The 16,600-nt window shown below is 36.4% G+C and overlaps 1 protein-coding gene across 2 annotated transcripts in view; it reads left to right on the top strand.

Moving 5' to 3' along the window:
* USP15 (ubiquitin specific peptidase 15) overlaps window positions 1–16,600 on the top strand; it is a 199,220-nt gene that overhangs the window by 106,527 nt on the left and 76,093 nt on the right. The gene's annotated exons all lie outside the window — the stretch shown is intronic.

Genomic DNA, 16,600 nt, shown 5'->3' on the forward strand with positions numbered 1-16,600 from the left:
CACTAAATCATCTGGAGATACAAAGTTAATGTTCGTTCTGGTTATGTATTACACCACAGGAATTGTAAAAAATTAAATGTTCTGAACTTGTGCAGTTTCAAATTTTCTGATAAAGGATTGTAAAGTTTTATTTAAGTCCACAAATTAATTTCCATTAATTAGCATTTAACTAGTGGTAATTGCTGTTTAGCACATTAATAATTCAACAACAAACTCATTTCCTTTGAGTCGAAACCCATCAAATAGGAGAGTCATAGCTATCCCTCCAGTAGATTTTTGGGAAGCTGTTTTCCTGACTTGCCACTAAAAAAGACAAAATTTTAAAAAAGTTTTTTCAAAACTAAAATGTACCTTTAACAAGTGATTATATGCTCTCGCTCTCTTGCATGGATTTGTTTCTTTTATGAGTTCTATGAGAATGTTCCTGAGCATATTAATGACGCTCATAAAGCTTAAACTCATTGTTGTCAAGTTGAAAACAACTAATGGCTGCACGGGATTTCTGAGGCTATAAATCACAAGGGAGAGGATTACCTATCTTTTTCCCCCTTGGAACAGCTGCTGCATTCAGACCACCAGGAAGCCTCAGCCTTTGCATTAATATCATAGCTCCCTATGGACTGTGCCACTAGAGCTTCCTTTTTCATGTCACAAAGCTGGTTGTGTATTCTTAGCCTACTTAGCTAGATGCATTTCAAGGATAAAAAAAAATGAAGACAATAATAAAAGAATGCAGGTAGAATTATAGGGGTTTTTTTTACTAAATAATATTTGGAAATGAAGAGACTTTCTTTTGAATATTCACATTTAGACTTTAGGTTTTATAGCTTATATTTAGATTTACATATACTTGCTTTATCTTTAAGTATATTATAAACTCACAGATTAAAAGTAATAAAAGTAGAAAAGTAATGTGAGCTCTTTGACCTAGTCCATAGGAGATGTGCTGCCAAATACAAGGTAGACAGTTTGAATCCACCAGAAAAAACGGGCAGATCCTCATTTGTGATATACGGCTCTGAAAACCTACTGAAGGATTAACAATGAGAAAGGGAAAGAATGTGAGTTCCAAAATGGAAAAGTCTATTTTTTATTAAAATTAATCCTTTTCTTATAAAAGGTAAAACTAATTCTATATTTTCTTATAATATTTCTCCCTTATCTTCTAACAATTTTTTATTATTATGATTATAGCACTTACTTTGTGTGAGAGAAAACAATTTATTCATGTAATACCTAACATGAAATATGCACATGTAATAAATATTAGTGAATGAAGGTACTAAACTAGATAAGCACAAGAAAAAGAATTAGAAGTTCTAGTTGTCATTAAGTAGTTCTAGTGGCTTAATAGTATGAAGTTGTGCTGCCAATCCCAAGGCACATGGTTCAAATTCACAAGCTACTCTGGGAGAAAAATGGGCAGTACCCACCCATGTGATTTAAATTCTCTGAAAACCCATTGGAGGATCAACTATCACTTGGTTCTGTTTCATGGGTATGCAACAACAACAAGCCCTTATAAAATGCTCTTTTTAGTAGATGATCCAAATGCTGTGTACTGAAAAGCTGTATCCATTTACTAGGCGTAAAAATGCCAAATTTGTTAGAATAAGGAAATCTCCAGTTTACAAATATGATCCGTTCCTGTCTCTTTATGAATTTGTAGCTCATTTATAATAAGGGTTTGTGATTACTATTTAGCTATATTTTAGAGCTTTTTTCAGTGATTTACAAGATACCCTGCATGCAGCAAGTGAAGGTGATTGGAATGGTTTTGTTTGAAGTAGGAGTTGATTCAGTCATTTTAAAGTGAAGACAAATTTTAGAAAAGATTGAAGCAAGATTTCAAAGATAGGTACACCTTGCTTAAAGATAATTGATCTTAGCTTTGAATCAGTGTGGTTCTTCAGTCCTGCCAATAATCCAATCTCATATATTGGGCTGCCAAAAGAGTCTGTTATGTCAGGTTTCCCTTTCTAGGGCTTTGATTCATGATCAGTTCAAAGTAAGCCTATAGAAGTTGTCCATACATTGACTGTTTAAAGTTCATAACCCAGGGGCTAACTGTGCAAAAAAAGAAATGGATTATATTTGCACATGTATATTAACAGAGTACTGATGTCAGTATAGAGACTGATATAGATGTCTGATCAAGATCATTGTCTTTGCAATTACTTGCTTTGTATCACAGAGCTAGACGATGACTAAAGATGAAAGAAAAGAATCAATGCCTTTGAGTTGTGGTACTGGAAAAGAGTATTGAACACACCATGGACCGACAAGAGAACAAACAATCCTGTCTCCTTGGAGGCAAGGATTTTGAAGCTCTGTCTCACATACTTTGAAATGTGGCCAAAAGGGACTACTCCTTGAGAAGAACATCATGCTTGGAAGAGTGAAGGGACAGGGCAGGAGAGTAAGACCCTAGATGAGATGGAATGACACAGTAACTGGGTTAATGGGGTAGGAGTGTTGGAGTTTGTGAGACTGGCTCAGGAGAGAGCAGGGTTCAGAACTGTTGTACACAGGGTCACTATGAGTCACAGGCAACTTGATGGCACATAACAAAACAATCTAATGAAACATTCAGAAAACTAAATATAAAAAGGAATTCTTCTACCATATTAATATTTATATGCCCCAAATCTATAGTAAACATTTTATGTAACTGAGAAATTTCAATTAATGGCAGGGGTGGGGGGAGTCCTGTAACTATTGGGAGGGAGGTAAAGGAATTCCTTTCTTTAGCATCGTGAAATAACTCAGAATCTCTACATGAAATATAAGAAATTCAAATAAAAAAGTTATAAACTCCAAAGTTTGTATTTGTTTTTGTTTGGTTGGGTTTTTTTGTTTTGTATTTTGGGTGGGTTTTTTCCCTCAACATAGCAAGTATTTGAAAATTTCTTAATTTTCTTGCTATACTTAATATTCAAGTTCCTAAATGGGTTTCTTTTAGCCCCAGAACTTGAATTTCTAATTTCATGTTTAAGTATCTAACTCCTTATACTCTTTCAAAAACAATCTTTTCTAAGAATACTTGTTAAGTAAATTCTTTGTGTATAGTCCTTATACTCTTTCAAAAACAATCTTTTCTAAGAATACTTGTTAAGTAAATTCTTTGTGTATAGTGTGTGAATAATTACGTGTGTGTGTGTGTGTGTGTGTGTGTGTATAAAGTAGATGGCCTAGTGGTTAAGCAGCTGCACTGCTAACCCAAAGTCAAGTGATTTGAATCCACCACCTGCTTGCTGCACAGTAAAAAAAAAAATGGACAGTCCTATGTGATTTGTAGCCTTTGAAAATCTGCTGGAGGATCAGCTGTGACCTTACTTAATGGTACATGATAACAAAGGGGATATGTGTATGTATGTGTTTATATAATGGTGAAACTTTGTCTCATATACTTTGGGCATGTTGTTAGGAGGGACCAGTCCTTGGAAAAGGATATCATGCTTGGAAAGGTGGAGGGTCAATGTAAAAGAGCAGGACCCTCAACAAAATACATTATAACACAGTGACTGTAATAATGGCTCGAGTATATCCATGCAGATGAGGATGGCACAGGATAACTCAGAGTTCATATCTGTTGTGCAGTGTTGCAAATTCATAGACCACTAGTGAGCACATAACTGTTGTTGAATAACGAACCGAATCATATCTCCCAGTGGGTTTTAAGAGGTGGTAAATCACATAGGAAGAGATTGCCCATCTTTCTCCTGCAGAGCAACTAATGAGTTCAAACCCTGTGCTTTTGGATTGGCAGTGCAATTCCTTAGCACTAAACCACCAGAGCTCTAACTCTGGTGCTAATAATCAAATTATTATATTAATGATGTATGGCTACTTAAATCTTAGTTTCTGGAAATTGATTTTAAATAGTTGTAGAAGTTTCTTGAGAGGAATACATCCATCGATAGGTTAAATATTTTTGTCAGAAAATTAATTTTAATTGATTTCTTAATTACTTAGCCATGAATTCAAAGTAACATAGCTTTATAAACATTTTAGCCATATTTCACAATAATTATTTTCTGTACGGATTTAATTTAGATATAGCTATTTCAAAGAATGTCTTTGAGATTTTAACATTCTTTATAAAAATCTAATTAATACTGTTTTCCTAAACTTATTCTCTTGTGAAAGTGGCATGGAAATTTTATTTAGCTTCTGGCATTTTTATTAATGACTTAAAAATTATGGACAAAAACATATATTTGGTCATTTGGTTAATAGTAAGTTAAAGATTGTTGGTAGTTTGAAGAGACAGTTTTCATGCAGAGGAAACTCTAAAGTCAGTCAGATAAAGCATGAGAGGCTGAAACAAAATCAAATGGAAAACTGAATCAAATCAGTGGTTAATACTCATATATTGTCCCTCTGCCATCTGTGTTACTCTGATCAACAGAATCCCAAAATGATGACCAAAACACTAAATATAACTGCACCTAGTGTGGTAAGTAGTACATTTATAGTACTGGACTGAGTGATCTCCTTAGGGAACACTTTATAAATAAAACTATTGCAAACTACATTGTTATTAGAAAAAAATTAGGGGACTAATACTCTGGTTTTGCTTTGCACCATCTGTATGCACATTGTACCTACACAAATGCAGGTAGAAAAGCATGTATTCATTAGGCTATTTTAAAGATCATTATCACATCTAATTTGCCTACGTAACATCAAGATTAACAGTACAAATGATTCTGCAAAGTTCTATTTAGTTAAAACTTATTTCATTACTATCATGGGTATTCTGACTCAGCTTTAAACTGCCCTATAGGGTTTCCAAGACTGTAATCTTAGGGAAGTAGACCCTTACATCTTTGTCCTGTGGAATAGCTTTGGGTTCAAACCACTGACCTTTCAATTAGCAGCTAAGTACTTAACCACGAGCCACGGGGCCACCAGGTCTCTTTATTTGGTTGAAAATAGTAAAATAGACATTGTTGATATTGTTGTATACCGTTGAGTCGGAATGGATGCACAGCTAATCCTCCAAGAGGTTTTCAGAGTCAGTTAATTACAGGGGAGGAGATTGTCCATTCTTCTCCAGTGGAGCATCTGTTGGACTCAAACTGCATGCCTTCGGGACTGCAGTGGAACTTCTTGCCACTAGCTCCCTAAATGTACATTGTTGTTTGTGTTATTGTTATGTGTCATCAGGTCGCCTGCGACTCATAGCGACCCTACATCTAAACTCTGCTCTATCCTGTGCCAACCTTATTGTCTCCGATACACCTGCCTCCATTACCCCGGTTACTGAATCAATCCATCTCATCAAGGGTCTTCCTCTCTTGCTCTGTCCCTCTACCTTCCCAAGCATGACATCGCTGTCCAAGGACTGGTCTCTCCTTGCAACATGTCCAGAGGAAGTCAGACAAAGCTTCAGAATCCTTGCCTCCAGGGAGCAGCCAGGTTTCACGCTCTCTAGGATGAATCTGTTTGTTCTCTTAACAGTCGAGGGTATACTCAGTACTCCTCCAGCACCACACCTCAACGGCCTCAGTTCTCCTTTTATCATCCCTAGTAATTGTCCAGCTTTCTGATGCATAGCAAGTAATTGCAAAGACCATAGCCTGTATCAGGTGCACTTTAGTCTCCAGATTGACATCATTGCTCTTTGAGAGCTCTTTGGAGAGGGCTCTGACAGCAGACTTTCACGATGCAATTCATCTTTTAATTTCCTGGCTGCTGGTGCCAAAAGTGTTGATTGTGGAGCCAAGCAAACTAATGCTATTAACAATTGCAATCTCTTCACCATCTTGATGTTTAGCTTTAATCCATATTGACGGCTGCAGTCCTTGACCTTCTGCAGTAAGCACTTCACTTCCTCAGTTTCAGCAATTAAGATACTTATATGAAGTGTTAACTTCGTATTGGCTGATAAGACATTTTACTGAGACTTTGAGTCTTTAAAAACATATTTCTGCTTATCTGAAACATTGGTAGATTTGGTCAACAGATTTGTTTTGGGTAATGAGAGAGGTATGGTAATCATAGATAACAGAAAAATAAGCCTAAAGTTTCTGTATTTTATATCAATTTCAAACTTGTTGTTGTAAATGGGAGTATAGCCTTGATTATATGTGAATGGGTGGCCTGGTGGATGTTAAAGCATTGCACTGTCAACCCCAAAGGTGTGTGATTTGAATTTACCAGCTTCACCTTCAAAAAAAGACAATCACCACCAGTGTGATTTACAGCCTTTGAAAATCCTCTGAAGGGTCAGCTATGGATTGGTTTCAACTAGGCAGCACGTAACAACAATGACATAGGAGCAAACTGAAATATATCCATGTGTATACGTGGATGTGGCAGAAGGTATTTCTACATGTTATTGCTAGGTGCTGTCGAGTTGCGCACCATTCATAGCAACCATTTGAACAACAGAGCTTAATCTGCACTCATCACTAACATACTTGAGCCAATTGTTACAGTCGCTGTGTTAATTCATTTCATTGAAAGGCTTCCTCTCTTTCACCTTTACAAGCATGATTTGACTTTCAGAGGAATAGCCCCTCCTAACACTTGCCCAGATTATGTGAGATGCTTCACCATCCTTGCCTCTCAGGAGCTCTCTGGCTCCTGTTTGTTCATTTGGCAATCCATAAGATAGTCACTTTCCTTCTCTAGCACCACAACTCGAAGGCATCGTGTCTTTCTCTAAGGAATAGCACCTAATGTCAGCATGCCAGAAATATGTGAGGCAGAGCCTCATCATTCTTATCTCCAAAGAACACTCTGACTGCACTCTCTCCAAAATACATTTATTTGTTCTTTTGGCAGTCCATTGAACGTTCCTTGCTCTTCTCCAACACCATAGCTCAAAGACATCAATTCTTCTTCTGTCACCCTATTCATTATCCAGCTCTCAGATACATAGCAAGTGATCAGAATAATCATGGGCACAATCAGATACACCTTTGTCCTCAAACTGACTTCCATTACTCCTCAGTAATTTGGAGAAATCCCTGGCTGCAGACTTTCCCAGTCCAATGTGTCTCCTGATTTTCTGAGTGCTGTTACCAGGGTATTAATTGTGGATCCAAGTCAGATGAAGTTGTTGACAGTTTCTTCTCTGTCCATCATGAGGTTGCCTGTCAGTTTAGTGGTAACAACCTTTGTTTTCTTGACAATGAGATGCAGTCCATATTGAAGGCTACATTCCATGATCTCAGCTCGAGAGGACAAAGCAAAGAATTATAATAGAATGTACAGAGAGCTGGATTTGGAGAATAAAAAGGGAAGAACTTGCTCTGCATTTCTCAAGCTGAGAAAATTGAAAGCAATTTTTCTAAAACTTGAGTCACAAGATACTGTGAGCAATATATTGAGCCCCACAAAAAATCAAAAGAAGATAAAGGGAATAAACAGAATCAGTGTACCAAAAAGAACTTATTGGCACTGAAAACTTTGAGGAAGTACCATATGAACAGAAACCAGTGGTAATGAAGGAAGAAGTGGAAGCTGTATTGAAAGCATAGGCAAAATATACGGCCCCAGGAATTGATGGAGATACCCATTGACTTGTTTCATTTAACAGATGCACCTTGCAGCCGGAGTGCTTTTTGGAGACAAGAAAGATGAGGCGTCGCCCCCAAGACTTTGGACATGTTGCTAAGAGGTGCTATTCCTTAGAGAAGGACATGATGATGGGAAGGGTGGAGGATTGGCAGAGGAAAGGCAGACCCTCAACTAGGTGAATTGACGTGGTGACTGCTGCAATGGGCTCTTCTGTGTCAGGAAGTGTGAGGATGGTACAGAACAGAACAGGGTTCAGATCTTTTGTTCATAGGGTCACTGTGAGTTGTGCTCAACTCGATGGCACCTAACAACAAACAATAACCCTTGGATGTACTCACCAGTCTATGCCAGGAAATTTGGAGAACAGCTGTCTGGCCAATGGATTGAAAAAGATCCTTAATTGTTCTCATTCCCTAGAAAGATGATCCAGTAGAATGTGGAAACTAGCAAACAATATCATTATATCACATTCAAACAAAATACTGCTGAAGATCATTCAAAAATGGCTAGAATAGTACTTAGATAGGGAACTGCTAGAAGGTTAAGCAGGATTTAGAAGAGGCTGTCCGTGGCACCAAGGGATATCATTGCTGATGTCAGATGGATCCTGGCTGAAAGTAAGGAATACCAGAAGAATGTCTATGTTTTATTGACTATGTAAGGCATTTGACTGTGTGGATCATAACACATTGTGGCTGACATTAAGAAGAATGGGAATCCCAGAGCGCTTAATTGTGTTCATGTGAAACCTAAACCAGGAGGCTGTCTTGGGAACAAAGCAAGGGAACACTACTACATGGTTTAAAAGTAAAAAGGAAGGGTGTCAGGGATGTATTCTCTATCCGTATTATTCAATCTGTATACTTAGCAAATTATTTGAGAAGCTGGACTCTTTGAAGAAGAGTGTGGCATCAGGATCAGAGGGAAACTGTTCAATAACCTGTATTAGGCAGATGACATAACCATGCTTGGAGAAAATGAGGACTTAAAGCACTTGTTGCAGAAGATCAAGGAATGCACATCAAGGAATCAATATAGATTGCATCTCAGTGTCCAGAGAACACTACATGGTTTTAAATCAATATAGTTTTATAAGTTGTAAATATATTTAGGCTACTGTAGTACTGAAAAATTCTTACCCAGAACCAAGCACCCTGAGGAATAAGTCATTGGTTTGCTCACTTAGGACTATAGTCTCAGAAAACATTTTAGTAAATTGTAATAACATAGTCTTTTAGGAGTGTATACTGTGTTATACTTTTATGAGGAGTGATTGGGTATTAAATGCTTGAAAGCAGCCATCTAAGATACAGTTGTTTGTCTCTCATTTGAAACAAAGAAGAGTGGAGAAAAATACTCGAGGGAACAATTAGTCCAGAAGACTAAAGGACCACAAAAACCCCAAACTCCACTCTACAACAGTGAGATCTAGATGGTACTCAGCTATCACTACTAACTGCTATCAGGATTATGATTAGAAGGGCTTGGTCAGAGAAAGGAGTTGAGGAGGAACAGACCAAAATTAAAAATAAGACGACGACCAACCCTACTGGTTTAATAATGACTGAATGAACCCCCAAGACCATAGCTCTTAGATACTCTTCAAGCCTGGAATCGAAATTATCCCAAGAGATCAACTAAAAGCCAAACAGTATATAGGCCTATAAAAGTGAACAATAGCACCAGAGTGTGATGTGCTCTTCAGTACAGATAACTACAGAAGACAAAAAAATCTACATGTACTAAAAAAGAGCAAAGAAGCCAGGATGGGATAGGAATAAAAGGCACAGGGAAACACAGAAACCTAGAGAGGTAATAGAAAGAGTGCTATTTAATTGAGGGGCTTGCAGCTGAAATTGGAGATATAAAATATGAATAAATTGCTGAATGGGAAAACTAATTTGCTCTGTCAACTTTTATCAGAACTCAGATTTAAAATTATACTTTTTTTAAAAAGAGCTACTGATTTAGACTACTTTCAAAATACATTGAAAGATGAAAAATGAGTAAGATGATATTTGGTTGGAAAGGCAAAACTTCTAGAGTGGGAAAGAAAACTGTGATATAAATATTTAATTATTTAAATAAGTATGCTTCTTGTTAGGATATTGTTGCCTAAGTTTGAAGGCATCATAGAATGAAGTTTGTGTTCACTGCTATTTACCAACTAAATAGCATTGGTTTGTCATTTTATTTTTTTTTATTATTATTAAATTTTATTAGTTTCAATGAACATTCACAGGGATTCTGGGCTTTCACTCCTTCATTGCCGCACCATTTTCTCCACCCTCCTCCCCAGTTTGTTGTTCTTCCCCGCCATCCGAGTGTCTGTTTTAATTGTCCAATTGCCACAGTGCTTGTCAAAGTCAGTTCTGATTAATCTCCTTTGTCGGTGTGTCCTTTGCCATTCCCTATCACTCCTCCCTGAGAGAGACTTCACCCTGATTCATAAGGAAAAGGGGATGGCGTATTCTCTTAGCTACTTCCTGCTGAAAAGGGATGCTGTGGGTTTCAGGGTGAAGATCTTCTCTCACTACTCTAAAGGGCCCCTTTGGCAGTAGGAAACACATACTCTGACTTTATGGAAATGTTTGTGCATGCATATAATTACACTTCAGAACTCTGTGATTTGGGGTTCCTCAGTTTAATAATTACTGAGGTCTTAAATTCATATGCAGGGTTCTTTCTGTTTTTCCAATTGAGCATTCGTTAAGCATATCTTTTCTACATCATACTTTAGTTTATATATTAGTTATATTCACCTTAGTGTCTTTAGTAAAAAGATAAAAGTGCAGCCTAGTACCATTTTTTCCATTTTACAAGAAAGTTTAGTCACAGCCAAGATCGCTAACTAATCCTTGTTAAATTCCTTAATTAAAAACTAGATCCAAATAAAATTGAAGTTAGGAAATTTAAATTGAATATTACCTGTGTAAAGGAATGTAATTTAAGTCTACAATTGGCATAAAGCTGTTTGGTATTTGCCATTACTCGCAAATAATTACTTCATACTTCCTTCTTCTCATTCTTTCTCCCTGGCTTTGTTCCAGGTAAGATTTGAAATTTACAGTATCACATGTATGTAAACCAGCTGTATAGGTAGACAGAGAAATCAAAATAAAGGGAAAATAAATACAGCCACAAGTAGGATGCTACCAGAGTTGAAGTTGTTTGGTAGGAGCATTAAGAACTTTCATAGCTATTAAAATTGATCTGCAAATGTGAACTTTAATTCTTGATTCAAACTATTTGGAGGAGGGATAGGGAGATGATACTTAAAGACAACTAGGGGAAAACTGAATGTCTATTCACTATCAGGTTGGAACTACAAATAGTATGTAATAATTAAAACATAAAAGCATACTATATTGTTTACAGATGACTTTCTATCTCTGTATTTACTTTAAAATAGTTCATCTGTGTGTAAGAGCATGTGTTTGTTTGAATTTTAAATACTAAAAATTATTTAGATTGTAATTTGGTGCTGAAATTAACAAGCATTGAGTGAAAGTGGGATACAGCTTAAAAAGTGGGATGTTTTATGCCATACTTAAGGGAGCACTGGTGGTTTAGTAGTAATGAGTTGTGCTGTCAACCCAAAGGCCGGTGGTTCAAATCCACCAGCTGTCCTGCGGGAGATAGAGGGAAGTCTTCTGTGCGATTTACTGCTGTCTCTTAAAACCCACTGGAGGGTTAGTTAACTGAGAGTCAGATACTGCAGGACAGTATACAGTAAAATATACATAAATCAGTTATAAAAGGAAAGCAGCAAAGTGGGATATATGTGAATTCTTTAACCTTTCTTTTCTCTATTTTAACTACCTCTTCTCTTCCTGATATAAAGGTGGCACACAGTAAATGCTTGCTGATTCTCTTTCACAATGATAATAGTATTATTCATTTATCAAAAGATTTAAAATTTTCTTTCCTTTTTGGAAGATTTTAGTTTTTTAAAGCTTGATTGCCAGGAATAGGGAGATTTTTTTTTTTAGTTTGTCTTGGTTTTGTTTATTTTTAACATGAATTTTGCAAAGTTTTATAATACTGGGTTAGAAAGTAAATATCTCCTTAAATTTTTAAAATAATTTTGCTTTATCAGTACTTAAAATTGGTTTCTTTATATTGGGTTGCTCATATGGTATTAAATTTTCTTGCATTAAATAGTTAACTTGGAAAGAGCAAGCTGTTTTTCTACGGAGGTAAGAAGCTCAAAATATTAAATTAGACTTGAATTGTGTACTTTTAAGTAAAATATAGTAGACATTTGGTAATTCATATATTACAGCCATGTCCATTTTGAGGAATAAGGTTTAATTTTACCTTATCTAAATTCATGATTTTAATTTTTTGAGACCTTTGCAATACACCTAATCCAAACTAGCCAAAATTGGGTTAATACTAAATAAGTGACTTAAATATTAATATTTCTTAGCCCAGACTTAAATATGTTAAATCTCATTTTTAGACCATTAGAACATAATTGTTAATAAACAATAATTTTCAAGTTTTGTCAGAAAAGGAGACCTAAAGTACCGAAGTTCTAAACCACAGATGGTGAGTTCTAGGGCTGCCATGTTTAGTTGTTCAGGTTATATACTGCCCAGTTCTAGTGGGCATTGTGCACATTGTAACCTGTGTAAAAAACTCTCTGTGTCACAGTATACCACTTGAATTGATTCTGAAAAGTTCTTGGAAGCTATTCTTTCACACTACTTGAGTGCTCAAAACTAATAGATGTTCCCTATGAAAATCCCTTCCAGTCCATTCTCAACTGACATAGCCACTGCCATCAAGTCAATTTGAAGTCTTAGGAATCAAAGTTTCTGATCTGAAAACATTTATGGGAGGGGAATACTCATCTTTCTTTCACAGAATAGTTAGTGACTTTGAACTGCCTGCATTTGTATTAGAGCAACACATACCACACCATATAATCAGAGCTCCTTAAACTGGCATAAATATGCCATTATTCTCTATATTACCTACTTTTCCATTTCTCATATTTGTTTTTTTATGTACCATCTTAGAGACATCTTAAATTTATCTTCAACCTCACTCTCAAATCTTTAGAATTTGTCAGTAACTCTTAAATATTTGACCTTAGCTGAAAAGCTTTCACACATTTTGCTCTTACATTACATCTTTACATTATTAAAAATTATTAGGGACCTCCAAAAATCTGTATTTGTGTATTTACTATCTGTTGATAATTATCATATTAGAAATTAAGAAAATTTTATAACCTCTATTTATCAGTAATACTAAATCATTATGCAAAAGTAAAACAGGAAAAAAACCCTACTCCAGGCAGTCACGTTGATTCTGGCTTGTTGTTAGTCTTCATCAAGTTTCTGAGGCAGCAATTTTTATGGGGAAAGACTGTCTTTCTCTCTCCAAGCAACTGGTGAATTCAAACTACTTGGCCTTTACGTTAGTAGTGCAACATGTAACATCCTAGGCATAAATAATTTTTGTTGTGAAAATTATTCTCAAAACAAACAAAAAAAATTTAAGAGTAGTAGTACAAATAGAAGACTCAACTTTCCTATCTATTGCATTTACTCCTTTTGTGCTAAGTTGTATTGAAGTATGTGAAGAAAATTCAGCCTAACCAGGCAAGTGATTAGAAATGGAAGAAGTATTTTTACATCATTAATACTTTTAAAACTGGCAGTGGCTAAATCTAAAAGAATATTTATGATAGAGGAACTGAAACCACATCAATTAATTTTTTTACACTATTACTTAAAATTTATGATGATTTTGAAACATTGTGCATTAGATCACTTGGAAAACAGTAGTTCACTGAGTTATACAGAGTTCTAAAATTGTGACAAATGTATTCTATAAAATATTTGGGAAAAGAGAGTCCCTGGGTAGTTATAGTTAATGTTTAATATCATGGTAGTATAAATGGCTAATGTATATGGCAGCAAACTGAAATGCTGGAGTTTCAAATCCACCCATAGGCACCTCGCAAAAAGCCCTGTGATCTGCTTCTGAAAAATTAACTATTGAAAATTCTATTGAGCACAGTCCTACTATTAACTCCAAGTGACCATGCATCAAAATAGACTCGAGCAACTGGTTTTAAATTTTTCTGTTTAAAACTCCAGCAAGCTCAAGAGAAGTCTGTTTGAAAGCTGTCAAGCTATTGGGGACAAAGTCAAGTTTTTACTTGGTATCAAGTGAAAAAAGAATGGCTAAATCTATTTGCAATTCAAGCTATTGCTTAAGTCTTTTTCCTCATAACAATGATTATACTTAATATGTAGAGAAAGTGTTTAATACAAACTTTCTCATTTTCACACAGTATTAAAAAAAGAAATGCTAACAGTTCAAATCCAGCTCTTGGAGATGCCAGAATAGAACTGCTCTATAGACTTCTTGGCTGTAACTTTTGCAGGAGTAGTTTCCAGGCTTTCTATTGAGACACCAGTGGCTGGGGTTGGACTGCCAACCATGACATTAAGAGTTGAGCACTAGCCATTTGTAACACCCAGAGACCTGGGTTTCATCTTTGCTTCTGCACCATCTGTGTAAATATCCACCCAATGAAAAAGGCCCAATAACATTTAAATTATACACTGTTTAAGAAAGTAGTTTTAATCTGCCAGGATTTTATTTTACTTTAAAAATAGTATTGAAAATAGTTTTTAAATATATTTTATGTAGGCAATACTAAAGGATTCTTTGAACAAAATCTTAAATAATGCAGGAAGCATCAGAAGAATATGGAAGGAATACAGAGTCATTGTACCAAAAAGAATTCATTGACTCTGAAGCATTACAGGAAATAGCATATGGTCAAGAACCAATGGTAATGAAGGAAGAAGTAATTTGAGCTACACTTAAGGCATTGGCAAAAAATAAAATCACAGGAATTAATGGAATACCAATTGACATGTTTCAACAAACAGATCCAGCCCTGTACATGCTCATTATATACCAGCTGATTGAGAGAGTGCCATATTTTTTTTAAAAAAGATCATCTAACAGAATATGGATATTATCAAACAATATTGTCACATGCAAGTAAAATCTTGATGCAGATTATTTAAAAATTGCTGAAATACTACATTGATGGGAAACTGCCATAAATTCAAGCTGGATTCAGAAAGCATAGTGGCATGAGGAATATCATTGCTAACATCCAATAGATCTTGACTGAAAGCAGATAATACCAAAAGATATTTACTCATGTTCTGTCATTGCACAAGGGTATTTGTCTGAGTACTAGCAAATATAGCTAGCATTGCGGGTGGGGGGAGAATTCCAGGGCACTAACTCTGCTCATATAAAACCTTTACATATAGGTCAAGAAGCTGTTGTCCAAACAACAAGGGAACAAAGCAGGGGAAAATTATGTGTCAAAGTTATATCCTTTCTCCATACCCATTCAATCCATATGCTCAGCAGCTCATATGAGAAGCTGCACTATACTAAGAACAATGTAGCATCAAGATTGGAGGAAGATTGAACAACTACTTATGCAGATGATACAATTTTGATTGCTGAATAGGGAGGAGGACTTGAAACATTTGGAGACAATGAAAGACCACACCCTTCCACCCACTGGAACAATAGGCAGCATTATGATAGATCCAGAAAAGATTGAAATTATCAATTATTTAATTTTGCTTGGATTAACAGTCAGTATCCCTGGTGGTGGTTAATGTGTAGTCTAGTCAGAACCATCTCGTAGCTGTGGAAGAAGATTCCTCATCTTTCTCCTGTCGGGCAGCTGATGGATCTATTACTCATTAGACCATCAAAACTACCTAAAACCTAATAAAATTTTATAGAGTAATCTGTCAGGAACACACATAAAACAAAATCTCACTTATCTCAATATAAGACCTATACTGAATCAGTATCTTACTTGGATCCGCAATCAGTATATTTGGTACCAACAGTCAGGAGATCAGATGTATTGCACTGGGAAAGTTTGCATTCAAGGACCTCTTCAAATTATTGAGGAATAGTGATGTCGGTTTGAGGACAAAGTGCATCTGATTCAGGCCATAGCCTTTTCAATCACTTGCTATGCTTTAGAGTCACTAAGAATGACAGAGGAAGTGATGCCTTTGCACTGTTGTGTTGGAAAAGAGTGCTGAATATCCCGTGGACTGTCACAGAACAATCTTGGAGAAGGTACAGCCAAAGTGTTCCTTGCAGGCAAACATGGTGAAGCTTTGTCCCACACAAATGGGCATGTTGCTAGGAGAGATTATTCCTTGGAGAGGGACATCATGCTTGGAAAGTGGAGGGTCAGCAAAAGAGAAAAGATCCTCAACCAGGTATATTGACACAGTGACTGCAGCAATGGGCTTGAGTGTGTCAGAGAGTCAGGATGGCACAGACAGGGTTCAAATCTGTTAAGATTTGTTCCTATCTGTTTAGGGCTCATAGGGTCATTATGAGTCGTACGTGACTCAGCGGCATTTAACAACAGCCTGTATCAGCAGAAATAGCCTCCACTAATCGGAAAAACAGATTGTCACCCCTGGGCCAATTGTCAGTACCATGATAGATGGAGAAGAAATTGAATTGTTAACAATTTCAGCTTGTTCTGATCCACAGTCACACTCTTGGGATCAACAGCCAGGAAATCAAAAGAAAGACTGAATTAGAAAAGTCTGCTGTCAGGGACCTCTCCAGAGTGCTGAAGAGCAAAGTTGTCAGTCTGGAGACTAATGTGTGCCAAGCCATGATCTTCACAGTTACTTGCTATGCATCAGAGAGCTGGATATTGAGTAAGGATGGCAGAAGAATTGAAGCCTTTGAGTTTTGATGCTGGAGAAGAATATTGGCCTGCCAAAAGTATTGGTCTGTCCTGGAGAGGGTGAAGCCAAGCTGTTTCTTGGAGGCAAGATTTTGAGGTACCATCCAACATACTTTGAGCATGTTGCCAGGAGGAACCAGTTCTTGGCGAAGGACATCATGCTTGGAAAGCTGGAGGGACAACAAAGGAGAGGAAAACCTTGGATGAGATGGTTTGACACAGTGACTACGGTAATAGGGGCAGATGTGTTGGAGACAGTGAGATTGTTTCAAGATGGGACTG

This window comes from Elephantulus edwardii, unplaced genomic scaffold (assembly GCF_000299155.1).
Source record: "Elephantulus edwardii isolate Elephantulus edwardi_28Jun2011 unplaced genomic scaffold, EleEdw1.0 scaffold00047, whole genome shotgun sequence".
In the NCBI taxonomy this organism is placed as follows: domain Eukaryota; kingdom Metazoa; phylum Chordata; class Mammalia; order Macroscelidea; family Macroscelididae; genus Elephantulus; species Elephantulus edwardii.